The sequence below is a fragment of the Myotis daubentonii genome, chromosome 1 (genome assembly GCF_963259705.1).
Source record: "Myotis daubentonii chromosome 1, mMyoDau2.1, whole genome shotgun sequence".
In the NCBI taxonomy this organism is placed as follows: domain Eukaryota; kingdom Metazoa; phylum Chordata; class Mammalia; order Chiroptera; family Vespertilionidae; genus Myotis; species Myotis daubentonii.
Window position 1 is genome coordinate 210,972,388 of NC_081840.1, and position 15,181 is coordinate 210,987,568.

The 15,181-nt window shown below is 47.3% G+C and overlaps 1 protein-coding gene across 5 annotated transcripts in view; it reads right to left on the reverse strand.

Annotated features, from left to right (window-relative positions):
• Positions 1-11,417, reverse strand: part of C1H4orf19 (chromosome 1 C4orf19 homolog) — a 70,222-nt gene extending 58,805 nt beyond the window's left edge. For 2 of the 5 annotated variants that reach the window (XM_059673553.1, XM_059673533.1), the window contains exon 1: positions 10,614-10,743. The gene's annotated coding sequence lies outside the window, so the exon portion shown is untranslated. Of the gene's footprint in view, positions 1-10,613; positions 10,744-11,311 lie in introns of those variants that run through there. The other 3 variants (XM_059673513.1, XM_059673570.1, XM_059673497.1) reach the window with 3 other exon arrangements.
• Positions 11,418-15,181: the final 3,764 nt, after the last annotated feature.

A 15,181-nucleotide genomic window follows, 5' to 3' on the forward strand; every position in this document is an offset into this window, starting at 1 on the left:
TTTCATCAGGGCAGAGCATTGCATTATATCCACAAATCGTACTTCACTTAACTATTGTATGTTGACAGCATATGAATATTTTCTTTTTGATCATAAACACTGCAACAAAATTCCTTGTGTCCCCTGTCCTAAACTCAGTGTGGACACCTTCTCCCTCACTTCCCACTTCCGAACCATCGCCAGGTCCCAGTCATTTCACCTAGCATCTCAGGAACCAATCTACTTCTCTCCATCTGATTACCTCCATTTTATTCAAGTGGAGAGTCAGTACCATCCATACAACAGCTTCTTCTTAATTGGTTTCCTCTCCCCCCAAGTTTAGCCTTTGGTTCCCAAACTGCAGCCAGAGATGCAAATCTTGTTACTTTCCAGTTTAGAACCTTCAATAGCTTCTCACTGTTCTTAAGATAAAGACCATTGCCTTATAATGACTGTATTACCTGGAATTCACTTTGAGATATGTCAGCACAGATAGCCTGAGGTTTATGGGTGTGATTTTAATCTGTACCCTAGGACAGAGATTAAATTAGTTGCCCTAATCAGGAATATACACTTCAGAGATGATTAGTAAGAATTATTATCAGAGGGCTTCAGTCCAGAGGTGGTATCTGCAGTTATGTCGGCTTCTTTTCTCTCTCAACAATGCAAATGACTTTATTAACTAGCAAATGGATATTAGAAGTTACTTTCCCTTCAAGTCAGTTCTGTATGTGTGGATGGGCTAGAAATGGGGGAGAGGCGATCCCACTCCTGTATCATCTTGTGGATGGTGGCAATCCAGGAACCGGTGGTCACAACAGTTCCCAATGATTGTGGCTAAAAAATGCCTTGTCCGGTGGGAGCTCAGGTGTTTCTTGCTGTTTCCTGCCTCTGAGGAGTGTCACGCTGCCTCTAACGAATGAACTATCCATGAACTATAGAGCTGGAGAAACTAAAAGGGCAGAAAGAGGCACGTCACCACTCCTACACAACAGGATGCATGGCTGTCTTCGTTCCTGCTCACTAATCAAGGTTGGCATGTGGGGCTGAGTTGAGCCTGAGATTTGCTTTTGGACCAAGGGTGAGGCTGTGAGGAAGGAGACCTTTATCCTCACCCACGTCTAAATATTGGAGGTTTCAACATCCACCCCCCAAAAGACAAACAAACAAACAAAACACCTCTAGATAAATAAGAAGGGCCAGACTGGTTGAGGTCAGATGATAGCACACGGCCGACAAAGGCCTGTATAATCTCGCTTCCACCTACCATCTTGTCTCCCTTGCCAGGTACTCCAGACATTACCAGGGACAGTGCCAACTGGGGGTGTGAGCCGGCTGTCCACACCCCCACCCCTGCGGCTCCTTCTCGTCTGTCCCTCCTCGAGGAAACCCTTCCTGCTTTGCAGACCAGGTCCCAACTCCCGCTCCACCCTCACAGGCCCAGGACTCCTCCCGCGGTCCCTGCAGGAAGCCGGTGACAGGTCTGTATGGCTGATGCCTCCACACCTAAGAGACTGTGTCCAGACTGTGTCCAGGTCCCTGTTGCTCACCTTTGTATCCCTACCACCTGGTACAGACTCATCTGTTCAACAGAAGATCGTTTAGATTTTAGCCTTTTCAGCATTAACAGGAACACACACACACACACACACACAACCCTTTTATGTCACTAAGTGGTGTGGGCCCTCCACAGTGAAAACACATATATATATATATATTCCAACTAAATGTACAAAGGGAAGGATGAAGACTATATAAAGGACCACAGGCAAGGCGATGGCCCTCCCTTTTAAATATGTTAAATGCCACTTATTCTGAAAATCCTTCATGGAAATGAGGACCGGGAAAATGTCACCTCCCTCATCTCTCGTTTCTCCATATTTATGGCTTCCTTTCATCCGCACACTCACCGCATGATCGCTTCAGCATGACAAGAAGTCCTGCATTCTCAGATGGCTCCACCTTTGTTTCCTCAAAACTAACTCCCTGGCACCGCCCTGCTCACCACGGATGCAAACACGGAACTGTTACTACATTTCACACCAAATTCTTTACACGCATGAGGCGCAGGAAGCATTTACAACCACCTGGTCAAACCTGTCATTTTACATCCGAAAAAACGAAAAAACGAAGGCCACGGAGGCGGAGAATGCGATTTATTGAACAGTTACCAAGTGCAGACGCAGGCTACGGGGGGGGGGGGGGGGGGGGGCAGGTAGCGCCTCCGATTTACAGAGAAGGAAACGAAAACCCAGGGGGTGACAGGACAGTCCTCCCGAGACCCCCAGCATGTGGCAGAGTCGGGACTCACAGCCGATCAGCGTCCAGCCCTCATTCCAGGCTCCCTGACTCACTCCAGAAGCACAGTGGCCCACGTGGTTAGTGAGGGAAGAAGGGACAACTCCCGCCCCAGTTTCTGTTTAAAGGGCTCCCAGGAGCGACCTGCAGCCAGCGGGGAGCAGAGATTTAATGGGACCACACGTGTACATGATGCTGTCACCTGTGTCGGAGGGTGACTCGGATGGTTTCTGACTTACGGGCGTGTGCGTGAGCCCCACCCAGCCACACCTGCCATCAGGGGCCCCGTGAAGTGCTCGGACGGCACATTCTTGAGTTTTTATTTGTTGGCTTGTCTTGCCTTTTGTTTGTCTAATTAGGTCTTACAGGACAACGGTCTCTCAAGGATTGCGATTTCAGAGATTTTACTTCCTCTGAAGTCACTTTAGCTTTATTGCTGCTGTGGTGTAGAAGTCACACTCCTTTACCCCATTAAATCTTTGAATTCAGGCTGAGTATTTAAAAAAACAGGCCTCCAGCTTTCTCCCCACCAGCGGGCTGCGACTTCTCTACCTTCCTTGGTTTGCCTGCTCATGCTCACCTCACCAGGGCCACAACTTAGCCAGGCGCTTCAGCTTCAGAAAGTGCCGCATCAATAATAGGAACTGCTTGCACCATGGGCGCTGGGGGTTGGGGGTGAGGGGTGGGGCTTGCCCCCAGCAGCCGGCTTCTGAGGCTGGGCCTCGGCCTGGGTTGCAGTGTATTTCTGGAGCTTTTATTACATCCACACCTAGAACACCTGGCCTCCCTCACCAAAACCAAATCCCAATGAGAATCATAAAGCCTGTCATGTCAAGTTTAAAAGAGAATGCAGATAAATTGTACTTTGTAAACTACATCTTCACTGTCTTGCCAGTTATTTCTGTTTTATGATTCTCTTCAGCAAGCACTGCAGCAGTAAATGCACTTTGTCCCACGTACAGGGCTCAGGGTTAGAAACAAGGGGTCCAGCTCCAGTTTTGCTTCCAGCTTGTGGGGTACCCTTGAACTCCTTCTCTCTAGGCCTTAGTTTCCATACAACCAGGTGTTTCGACCCCTTTGGGGGTCATGATTCTGTAATCGATGGTAAGTTATACTTTTGTTGTTTTTTAAGCCTAAGCTTAGTTGCTTAAGAACAAGCTTAAAAATGCATTTGGAAATAATCATAATCTTTTTTATCACTCAAAGAATCAAAGGAAAAGGCTGCAAATTGGAAATAATCATAATCTTTTTATCACTCAAAGAATCAAAGGAAAAGGCTGCAAAGTAGTTCACATCCTTTGAAATATAAAGTGCAATTTGTTGCCATTGGGGTCAATGTATGGAAATTTTAAAAAGTAGGAAACCAGGTGATGAAAGAAACCAGTTTTTATGAGGTGTTTTCAAATGTCTATGAAATAGTCACTTTAAAATCAACTTTCAACCATATAAATTTTCAAGCACCTCTCTGAGTTGGCACAGTGCATATGAAAGACAAAACAAGACCCCAAACTGATCAGATTGAAAATTTCCTCCAAAGACCAAATATACAGCCTGCAGCATGTTTCAGGGCACAGACAGAACACTGGGCTTGGAGTCAGTAAGCCTGGGTTCGAGTCCTGACTGAGCGACATCGCTAAATCTGTGTCCTTACCTGTGAACGGGGCATAATCATCCTACCCACACAGATGTCCCCAGCGCAGGGAGGGTCTAATAAGGGTCTTTGTAGAAGAACTCTACAAAGAGCTGTTTCACTATAACTAATTGCCCGCCTCCCAAATTCTCTCACTGTGTATGGGACATTTACATGGGCATACAAATTTAGGACTCTTGGCAAAACCACCTTTATCACCAAAAAAATATTTTCTTTTTCAGTAGCAAAGAAATGTATGCAAGATAACATCCCAACCGAAAGGCTGGGAAACAATTCAGAACTTGGCAGTCCGAAGCCACCTTCGCTTCCTCTCTTACTTTCCTTAGACTCCAATTTGGCATCAAGTCCAGTGGGATGTGCTTTGAAATGCCTCCCAGGTTGGACCACTGCTCTCTTATTTTTCACCACCCCTCCCTCAGTGAGTCGTCCTCATGGCATGCCCGGATGACAGCACCACCTCATCACGCTCCCCTCCAGGCCGTCCTCGGTCCGGCTTCCTAAAAGGTAGACTCATCCTCAGGATCAGAGATCCTGTCAGCCTCACACTACCTCCCTCTACTGCAGAAATGTGACCTCCTCCCGTCCAGTCCAGGAATTCCTTCACGTGCCTTAGGCTCCAGCCGCAGGGCATGCTCTTGCTTCTCCCTGCCTGGAATGTTCTCCCTCCAGCCTCCCTAAGGATGGTTTTCCCAGGCTCCCTTCAGTGCAGTGCTCCTCAGAATCACCTGGGATCTCCTTAACGTGCAGATTCTGACTCAACAGATCCGAGGTGGCTCATGACTCTGCATTTCTAACCAGTTCCCAGGTGACCACCCTGCGGTTCCACCACTCACCACTTCACCTGTAGGATAGGAATTCTGCCCGAACCTCCAGCGTTGATGTAAGGATTAAGTTAGGTAAATTATATATAAAAGAGCTCAGCCAATGTGGTAGATGGCAAAAATGGCCACAATTCTCCAGCCCTCCTGAATCTGCACAATTCTCTTGACTTGCTTTTAAAATAGACTGGAAGAGAAGCAACTTGTGTCTGAATCAGGCTAGGCCTCCGAGCTCCCCGACTCCACGGGCCCTCTTACAACTACACTTGGCCTGCCCAGTAGTGGGGGCATGAGGCCCAGGTGCTCCCCCGCTGACCCAGCAGTGGGCAGCCAATCCTCAGAGGCAGAGCCACCTGGGTGACACCACATACTTAAGGGAGTCTGGAAAAGACAGCAGATTCTCCAGCCCAAACTACAGATCCATAAACAAAATAAATGGTGGTTGTTTTAAGCTATTGTGGTGTAGAGTGGTTTGTTACATGGCAATAGACAAATGCTACTGAACATATAAGTAATTTCTCCATAAAAGGTGGCTATGACATTTTAAGGAAAAGGTACGTAATAGAAAATGACTTTTCCATACCACTGAAATGTGCACTTCTTGGCCAGTAGTAGGAAGATGACTGAACTGGGAATCGGGAGTCTTAGATTTTGGTCCCAGTCGCTTTCCCAATGGGCAGCCTTGTGACCTGGGACATGTTGTTTAAGCTTTGGGAGCCCCCGTGTGTTTTTTCTGGCTCTAACAATGATTGAAGGTGTGTTTTCCCCAAATGCAATACTTATTTCCTTGCTAACAGATAGTTCTGCGCCCAATTTTTCTTTTCTCGTGGACTTAGGATTTAATCACAGACAACCTTCACTGTACTGTCTTCGCTATTAGCATCTGGTTGTGGCTACACTTCCTACTTAATCACAAAAGCCATATCCTGACCCTACAAGGTGGGCCTCCTTGCTGTGGGCCAGGAACCCAGAAAGCCAAGCTCATCAGGAATCAAAAGATAAATACTGCCAAGGAAGTTCCAGTGAGAAATAAGTATGTGGCTCTTCACGATTTGCGCGGACAGGTAAACTGCTTTTATTCATTTCTAGGTTGTAGTAAATATTCTGGAGAACTGAGGGCGTGTAGTCTGATCACCAAATAAGAGGGATACTGTGGGGTTTTTATTAATCCTCATTTGAGGATATTTTTTCCATTGATCTTCAAAGAGAGAGTGGAAGGGAGGGGTGAGGAGGGGGAGGAGGAGAAAGAGAAATGTGAGAGAGAGACAGCAACTGGTTGCCTCCCCATGATCCCCGATTGGGCCAGGGACTGTACTTGCAACTGAGGTACGTGCCCTTGACTGGGAATCGAACCTGCAACCCTTTGGCCCTTTGTGGGCCAAATCTCTAACCACTGAGCAACCGGCCAGGGCAAGAGGGATGCTGTTTTACAGCCATCAAGTACGAACCAATCTGCCTGCTTCACACATAAATTACCCAAGATATGTACTTACTAGTAATTGTCATCAAATGGGTAGAGATTTAACACCATGATGAAAAGAAATTTAAAAACTCGTGTGGATGGAGATGAACTCTAGGACTAACAAACAAGTGAATTACAATTATATCCAAATACCTGCTATATTAAAAAGCTATCCATGTGGTAACGAGTCAATAACCAAGGTGAGTTTTCTTCTCTCTCTCAGGCATTCAGTGACTCTCACCTACCACTAGTCCACACTCTGACACGGACAGCAGGCCATGTTGTGACCAACTTTAAAAACAAAAAAAAGGCTATTCTACTGCCCATTTCCACCACGGTTACACAATCGGAAGTCAGGTATTTTTATTCCTAGAAGGAGTTAAGCTAAATATGAGAACACTGTAAAATATGAGGGCAACAGTTTATCTTAACTTTGCCTTCAGATGTATATTTTAAGTCTACACAAAGGAGCACTAGGTTGGCTCATGTTTATCAAAAATTGTTTTCTGTGATAGAAACAAAGTACGTATATGGGGCCCTACAGTGACGTAATTAAGAACAGCATTGCAATAACACGTGTTTTATGGTTAGCTACCTGGAACAAACGTATTCTGATATGATACGTAAATTAACTTCAGAGACAGGAGCCACCTAACATTTTCTCTGAGTTAATATCCTAAATACTTTTAGCCCTTGCCCTAACCGGTTTGGCTCAGTGGATAGAGCATCAGCCTGTGGATGCAAGGGTCCCAGGTTCGATTCCGGTCAAGGGCATGTACCTTGGTTGCGGGCACATTCCCAGTGGGGAGTGTGCAGGAGGCAGCTGATCGATGTTTCTCTCTCATCGATGTTTCTAACTCTCTCTCTCTCTCTCTCTCTCCTTTCCTCTCTGTAAAAAAATCAATAAAATATATTTAAAAATACTTTTGGCCCTCTAATTATCTTTTTTAAAAATATGTTTTTATTGAGGATGGGAGGAGGAGAGATAGAAACATCAATAATGAGAGAGAATCATTGATTGGCTGCCTCCTACACACCCCCTACCAGGGATCCAGCCTGTAACGGGGCATGTGCCCTGATGGGGAATCAAACCGTGACCTCCTGGTTCATGGGTCAACGCTCAACCACTGAGCCATGCTGGCTGGGCTCACTAATTATTTTTTTGAATCAATTCACTTCTCTCTCCCCGCTCATGTGGGTTTTTACAGAAACTATTTTGCTTGTATCTTCCCCATTTTATTCTTCTCATTGCAGCCAGAGGCTTTCTAAATACAATCTCTGCTTCACATCCTCCTTGCTTCTCTGAAGGCAAGGACTGTGTCCCCAGCACCACTCCCGGGGTCTAGTGGCTCTGGGTCTACGCCAGTGCTGTCTCCACAGCCAAATCCGGGTTTCACTTAATTTTAGAGCCACCTGTCCTCTGAACAGAACAGCGTTCACTGCTAGGGGTGACAGTTGGGACATGATATTCTTTTTGTCCTATGCGGCTGAGGAGTGTCTTTTCTAAGACGTTAATGACCGAGTCAGTATTTCGAGTTCTGTTAAGCATCCGCTTCAGGACACACATGCATCCAATGGGTGTGGTATAAGTATGCGTTAGGGAAGGGTCATATTGATGACATATAGTCCTTCTGAAGATTCTAATCTCTGTGGGGCTATGACATACTCAGGGTGCAAATAGAGAAAATATTTCATTTTGTTTTCTTAAGTAGCATTCATGTGGTAACCAGACTAAAAAAGGCTACAAGTGGGTGCCCCATCAGACCTGCAGATGGGTGAGGCTTACATCTGCCCTCGCCTAGCAGCTCCTCTTTTATAGATATCTAGAAAAAGAAGATTTTTTGTTGTTAATCCTAACCCAAGGATATTTTTTCCATTGATTTTTATTTTTTTTATTTTTATTTTTTAAATATATTTTATTGATTTTTTACAGAGAGGAAGGGAGAGAGATAGTTAGAAACATCGATGAGAGAGAAACATCAATCAGCTGCCTCCTGCACATCTCCCACTGGGGATGTGCCCGCAACCAAGGTACATGCCCTTGACCGGAATCGAACCCGGGACCGTTCAGTCCGCAGGCCGACGCTCTATCCACTGAGCCTAACCGGTTTCGGCTCCATTGATTTTTAGAGAAAGTGGAAGGGAGGAGGAGGATGAGGAGGAGGAGGAGAGAGAGAAACATTGATGTGAGAGAGATACATTGATTGGTTGCCTCCGGCACCCACCCTGACTGGGGCTGGGGATGGAACCTGCAACCAGGTATGTACCCTTGACTGGGACTTAAACCTGAGGCTCTTCAGTCTGAGGGCCAACATCCTATCCACTGAGCAACACTGGCCAGAGCTAGATTTTTATCTGCAACCAGATTATCTAAAGACCAAAAAAGGAAGAAGGAAAAAAAGGCAGGACCGAAGTACTATTTAACCAAGACTCCCCCCAAAGTGCCCAAGGTTCAGGGTAACTGGGAAAATTGTGAAATGAGGGGAACATTTGAAACATTCCAGGTGGAAGAAACCCAGCTACTGGGGAGCTGGCAGTCAATTATTCGGAACCTGGAGCCCATTCCAAGAAGCCCAGTCAATGGGCTCTGGGGCACCCAGGGCAGGGCCATGCCAAGAGCCAGGAGGGCAGTACCTGCTCTGCCCTGGGGGCTGGGCCTCTGGCCAGAGCTCAGCCAGGTAGGTAGTGTGTCCAGGCTCAGAGGCATGAGGTGAGAAGTCAGGGGAAGCCTTCCTTTTCTTAGGTTAATGGACATATTTCATTGATACACGAGTTTTCTGTTTTAAAGTCCATATACGCAAGAGCTCTTAGTACATAGCTAAGATTCCTCGCATTTATCTTTCCATGTCATTGTCTCTCTAAATCTCTAGAACCACCTCGAAGAGGACCAGGCCCTGGGGCCAGGTGCCATGAGATAGGCACTTATCACATAGTTGCTGAGGAACGAGCAGGCAGGCGCAGGATGGTTAGAGGGAGTAGACAAAGAGAAATACCATGAACTCTACCTTCCTTTATCAGTGCCTGGTCCATTCCTCCTCTGAGATCAAGGCAGCTTCCTATAACTGACTCCATACACTTCAGATACATGCAAATAACCCCTGCAGAACTCTACCTTTAGTGCTTCAAAGTACTGTTTCAGTGATGTACCCCAGGACTGCTAAGGTGCCCTGTAGGCACTGCTGTTTTTTAGTCTCCTGCTTAAAACAGTATGAGCTGGAGTTTTACTAATAAATGTGGGAATAAGTGGCAAATATATACTCTATTGTCTTTAAAAGTAGCTGCCAGTTTCCATTTCTTTCTCATTCAACTCTCAAATATTTCTCATCTTTCCCCCAGCTATTAACCACCACCCCCCCCCCCCCCCACACACACACCCAATAGCTTGGTTCCAACCACGGAGGATCCCTAAGTCATGGTGAGAAGCGGCACCAGTGACTCCCTCTCATAGTGACGGGAAGAAAAATCTATCTGTAAGGATTCGGAACCACCACATGAACACCGACTTCCTCTCAATTCGCTGGGCAAACATCTACACAGCAATGGACAATAGCATGTGCCCGGTTACTAAAGGGAGTTTAATGACAGATCTGGAGAAAGAAACCCCGGCTGACATCATCGGAACAATTCTTCAGTGGTGGTTTGTGAACACCTCACCTCCACCTCACCGGGGCTGCCAAGGTCAGTGAGACCCAGGTAAGCGACCAGGAGGAGCTGGCCTAATCATTACATGGTCAGCAAACAGTTCGCGACCGCTTAACCCTTTGCAGCCAGCGCCCGCGGTCAACACGTGCTCCTACCTTGCACCGCACCGGGTCCCCTCCAGCCCTCCCTCCTCCACCCAGGGCGCCGGCACCCCAAAGGGCCAAATCCTGGGACCCAAGGGCGCATCGGAGAAACAGCGGCGGTCGCGTTCCATTTCCGTTTTATGGAAAAAAAAAAAAAAGAGAGAGACTCAGATGCTTAAAAATGGGGGAGGAGGGACTTAGAAATAAAGGAAAATCTCTTGCAGTTTTTCCAAGTCAAGTTCTCAGGCACGGCTGTAAGTTCATTAATTAGGGATTTAAAAACAAAAGTGCTTCCTCTACCAACTAGATGCCAAGCGTACCAACTGTCTTGACCTTTGGGCACTTGATACAAGTCCCCCACCCGCCCCCTGTCCTGGATTTTGCCTCTTTCCGCGCCTTTGCTGAATTACGAGACTTGTCCCGAGTAATCAAACTGAGAGTCGCCTCACCACAGGGCAAAAGGAAATAAAGAAATAAAAATCACCCGCGAGAGAAGTCGGGGAAATGATGCCACCAAGCCCAGCTCCGCAGCTGGGAGCCCTGGTCCTCCCCACGGCAGGGAGCCCGAGCCCTGGTCCTCCCCACGGCGGGCCGGACGCGCGGGGCAGAGACGGTCCTACCTGGGGCCGGGCGGCGGCGGCGGCGGGGACTCGGCGCCCATGGCTTCGCGGGCCTCGGGCGGCCGCGCCGGGAAACACCAGCGGCTCCACGGCGCCCGGAGCCCGCGGCGCTCGCAGCTGCCGCCCCGGCGCGGTCATTGGGCCGGCGCCTCACGTGGCCGCCCGGGGCGAGCCTCCCCGGCACGTGTAACCCTTTACCTGCGCGCCTTGCGCCGCGCGGCTCCCCCGGAGGTGCCCTGGCTGCACCCCGGGCGCGCGCTCGGGCCCCGATCTCCAACTCCGACCCCTCCCGCAGCCGGCGCTGGCCTCCCGGACGCACTGAAGCAAAAACTCCTGGCGCCCGGCCTCTGAGCACCCGCACCCGGTTGCACGCAGCCTCCTGCCCCTGCTGGAAACTTTTTCTGTCCTGCTGTCGGGAGAGGGGAGCTTCCCGGGATTCGGGACGGAAGTGGGGAGAGAAGTCCTTGCACCCCTGGCAAGTGGATCTACACCCCTCACCCCTGTGTTGTTCAGTAACCTCCGCGGTTCTGGCATCGGCCGCTTAGACCTGGCGTGTGCAGGGCCGCCTGCCTTTGCGACATGGATGGTTTGAGCTGTAACAGCGCAGCCGCTCCCAGGCTAATTCCCGGGGAAGCTGCAGGCGCTCGCCTGTCTAGACCACAGTGGGACCTCAATGCAATCATGCTCCCCGCCCCTACCTTCTCTCTCTTTTCCTGGGGCGGGCGCTTCGGCTGCAACGCTTCGTCCCACCTCCTGAGCTCCACGCCTGTACTTGTTGTAATCCGCGCACCTAAGGTGGGTGACGAACTGATTGTTTTACCCGAAAGTATTACTTAAGCATGGGGCATTCTTTTCACCTGAGCTCCAAAGTACAATGTTTTGAGCAACTGCGCCACCTAGCTCACCCTCTTCTCTCTCCCCTCCAACTCATCCAGGGATACCACAGGGTGCTGGAGAAGCAAGCAGAGAATGCTATACCCACTGCCCTTGGTTCTTAATGTTTCCACTGAAGTGACTCCAGCGCCATTCACATGGCAATTGCCTTTATGGAGGAAAACTCATTTTCGGAATCTTCCCGGTCGTGTAGTAGCTGCATGCTTTAAAGTGACAGATTTATGAGGGAAGTTATACTCTGTTTTACATAATTTTCGGGTAAAACCCTTTGTCACAATAAAGGAACCTCATGCCCATCTTCTAGCTGACATTTTAGTAATGTCCACAGGATATTGGTACATTTACCAGTTAGGTTATTCTGGCCATAAAGACTTTGTTATTTATTTTAGGTTTTAAAGTGTGGTTCCCAGACGAGCAGAATGAGCACCGCCTGGGGGAATTTAGTAAAAATGCAAATTCTTGGGTCCCACCCCAGACGCATAGGTTCAGAAACAGTGAGGGATATGGGGGGTGATGTATAGTCCGGTTTTCAGATCACGGCTCTTAATCTGCTCAAGTGGCTGTTTAAGTAAAGGCTGGGATTCTGTCATGTTAACCTCAAATTACCAGAGCGACATAATTTGTCACGTTGATACACTGAAACCCCACCCTCTGGTGTGTCTATATAAAGTGTGATCTGTACTTCCTGAGGATCACATGGACCTGAGGGGTCGCTGTGCAAAATACAGAAGAGAAACCGATGGTTTCTTGAAGCATGTGGAACTGAAAACACCGTAATTCACTTAGTTTTTAAAATGTGTTTGTGTTTTCAATGGCATATAAATTGTTTCCAACTGATGAGTCATGGAAGATAGGGAAGCTAATTTGAATAGATTTGTCAATATAGTTCTAAAAAAAAGGACAAAAATTTTAAGTGTATGGTATTGGCTTACATTGTAACAAAAAGGCACCATACAGGCATTTTATACTTCTAAGAAAGAGGTAACTGGTTGGATTCTTTATTGTTAGCTCAGATTTCTTTATTGGATGAATGGTGGATTTCCAGTTGCCTGCATGGATGTCTGAACCTCTGAACTCTCTAGGTCCAACTTTATTATTGCCACAACTTTCATATTCTAAACGATTCATTTTATATTTGCAACTCTGCTATCTACCAGTTGCAATTGAAACTGGAATTTGTTTTCCTTCTCCATCACCAACTCCAGTCAGTTAAGCTCTTCAATTGTTCCTGAAATCACTCTTGAATTGTCCCTCCTCTTAGCATTCTCACTGCCACTGTCCTAAGAGCAAAGTCTTATACTTTCTATCTCAGATCATTGCAATGGTCTCTGTATTGGTCTCATCCATCTCTAATCCATCTGACACAGTACTGCCTGAGTCATTCTAAAGTACCATGCCAATCAGTCCATTCTCCTAAAAAATTTTTTCATGATTCCTTTTTGACTACTGAATAAAGTCTGAAATCCCAACATAGCATTTGAATTCATCCAAAATAATCAACTGTTTTTGCTCCTACAGCTTCCTTCACCTGAAATGTCCTTCTGACACTCTGACAGCTCAGTCCTATTTATTGTTCAAGCCTCAGCTTTCTCTCATCTCTTGGCCATTCCTTTTGATTCCCAGGCTTTAGTGCTCCTCTATGGTGTATTTTCTGCACTTGGTTTTCACTTTTATTAACAACTTTGTATCACAGTCTGTCTTTTTTAAAAATAAATACCTTTAATTGACTTTTAGAGAGAGATGAAGGGAGAGGAAGAGAGAGAGAAACATCAATGTGAGAGCAACATGGACTGACTTCCTCCTATACACCCCCTATCAGGGATTGAACCCACAACCTGGGCATGTGCCCTGACCTGGAATCAAACCGCCAATCTTGCAGTGCACCGGTTGATGCCCGGCTAACTGAGCTCTATTGGCCAGAGTCATAGTCTCTCTAACACCTGACTTAGCTGTGTCTCCTTTAGATTGTAGGATTCCAGGGGGCAGGAGTTGTGTGTGACTAATTTTCAAATCAGTCTAGGACATAGAATAATGTTTTGGATATAGCAAGCAGGCAGTATTTGTTCTGTTTTTAATGCTAGGAAGATATTTAGTTAAGCAACAAATTCCATGTGTATGAAATTCGTTTATATAAATACTAGAGGCCCAACACACGGAATTTGTGCAAGGGGCTCGGCCCTCGCAGCCCCTCACAGCTTTGGCCAGCCCTCGCAGCCCCAGCTTCATCTGGAAGATTGTTTGGACAGTTGTTTGGCTGTTTGGCTTAATTAGCATATTAGCTTTTTATTATATAGGACTAGAGGCCTGGTGCATGAAATTCGTGCACAGGAGGGGGGGGGTTCCCTCAGCCCATCCTGCACCATCTCTAATCTGGGACTCCTGTGGGATCGGGCCTAAACCGGCAGTCAGACATCCCTCTCACAATCCAGGACCGCTGGCTCCTAACCGCTCACCTGCCTGCCTGCCTGATCATCCTTAATGACTCTGCCTGCCAGCCTGATCACGCCTAACTGCTCTGCCCTGCTGGCCTAATCGCCTCTAACTGCCCACCCCTGCCAATCTGATTGCCCCTAACTGCTCCCTCCTGCTGGCCTGATCCCCTCTAACTGCACCCCCTTGCCAGCCTGATTGCCCCTAACTGCTCCCCCCTGCCAGCCTGATCACCCTAATTGCTTTCCCCTGCTGGCCTGATCACCCCTAACTGCCTCCACCTTGGCCCCTGCCACTGTGGCTTTGTCCGGAAGGAAGGAAGACTGGAAGATGTCCGGTTGACCCAGTCTAATTAGCATATTACCCTTTTATTAGTATAGATTAATGGTCAATTCCTCTATATCTTCTCTGAGAACCAAAAGAGAAGAGAGTTTAACCTTCAATGCGAAGGATTTAGATTAGAATCCAAGAAGGCATTCTCTAGCATGGGTAGTGGAATCATTTTCAGGAGGGGTAAATTTTAAACGGAAATCAGTCTCAGCCATATGAAATGGAGGCAATAAGCCTGATGGACAATTCAATATTTTTCTTAACATCTTGATTTTAAGTTTCTCTGAGACTGATTTTCACATGAAGCTAGACACAAAGTTTCACCTGATTATTTCCTAGTTATCACCACTTAAGCCCTCCATTGCTGCCCTGTTTAAAAAAACTGTGTGTGTGTGTGTGTGTGTGTGTGTGCGCGCGCACGCCTGTGTTTCTCAGATCCATTAGGTGATAAAAAGAAGAGGTGCATGTGGGAAAGCCCCCGGGTCTCTCACCGGCAGGGAGTTTATGAGTGGACAAGTCCTTGGTCATCGTCCTTCCCACTGCCACCCCCAGCTCCGGCGGGAAGCACACTGTCCTTGAACTTACACATGGAACTTGTTGTCCTCTTTGTTTTCCTGTTAACACTGTGAAACCCTAGAAGGCACACGCTACTTTATTAACCTTTGTCTTCTTGGCCAAATGTATGCCCCAATAAATATTTGCTGAATTGAATAGTGTACAAACTATCGTGGTACACCTGAAGATCCAGAGAGTCTGCAAAGACCTCCAGGAATTCTCAGTGCCTAGCCTGGTCTGTAATCTGAAAGTTAGAAAAGGTCTTAAAGGTCATTATCAGAAAGTGCCTACCAGATACTCAACGCTGTATTTTTATGTGCTTTGAGAAAAAAGTACATTGGTTGTGCATTGAAGTCCTG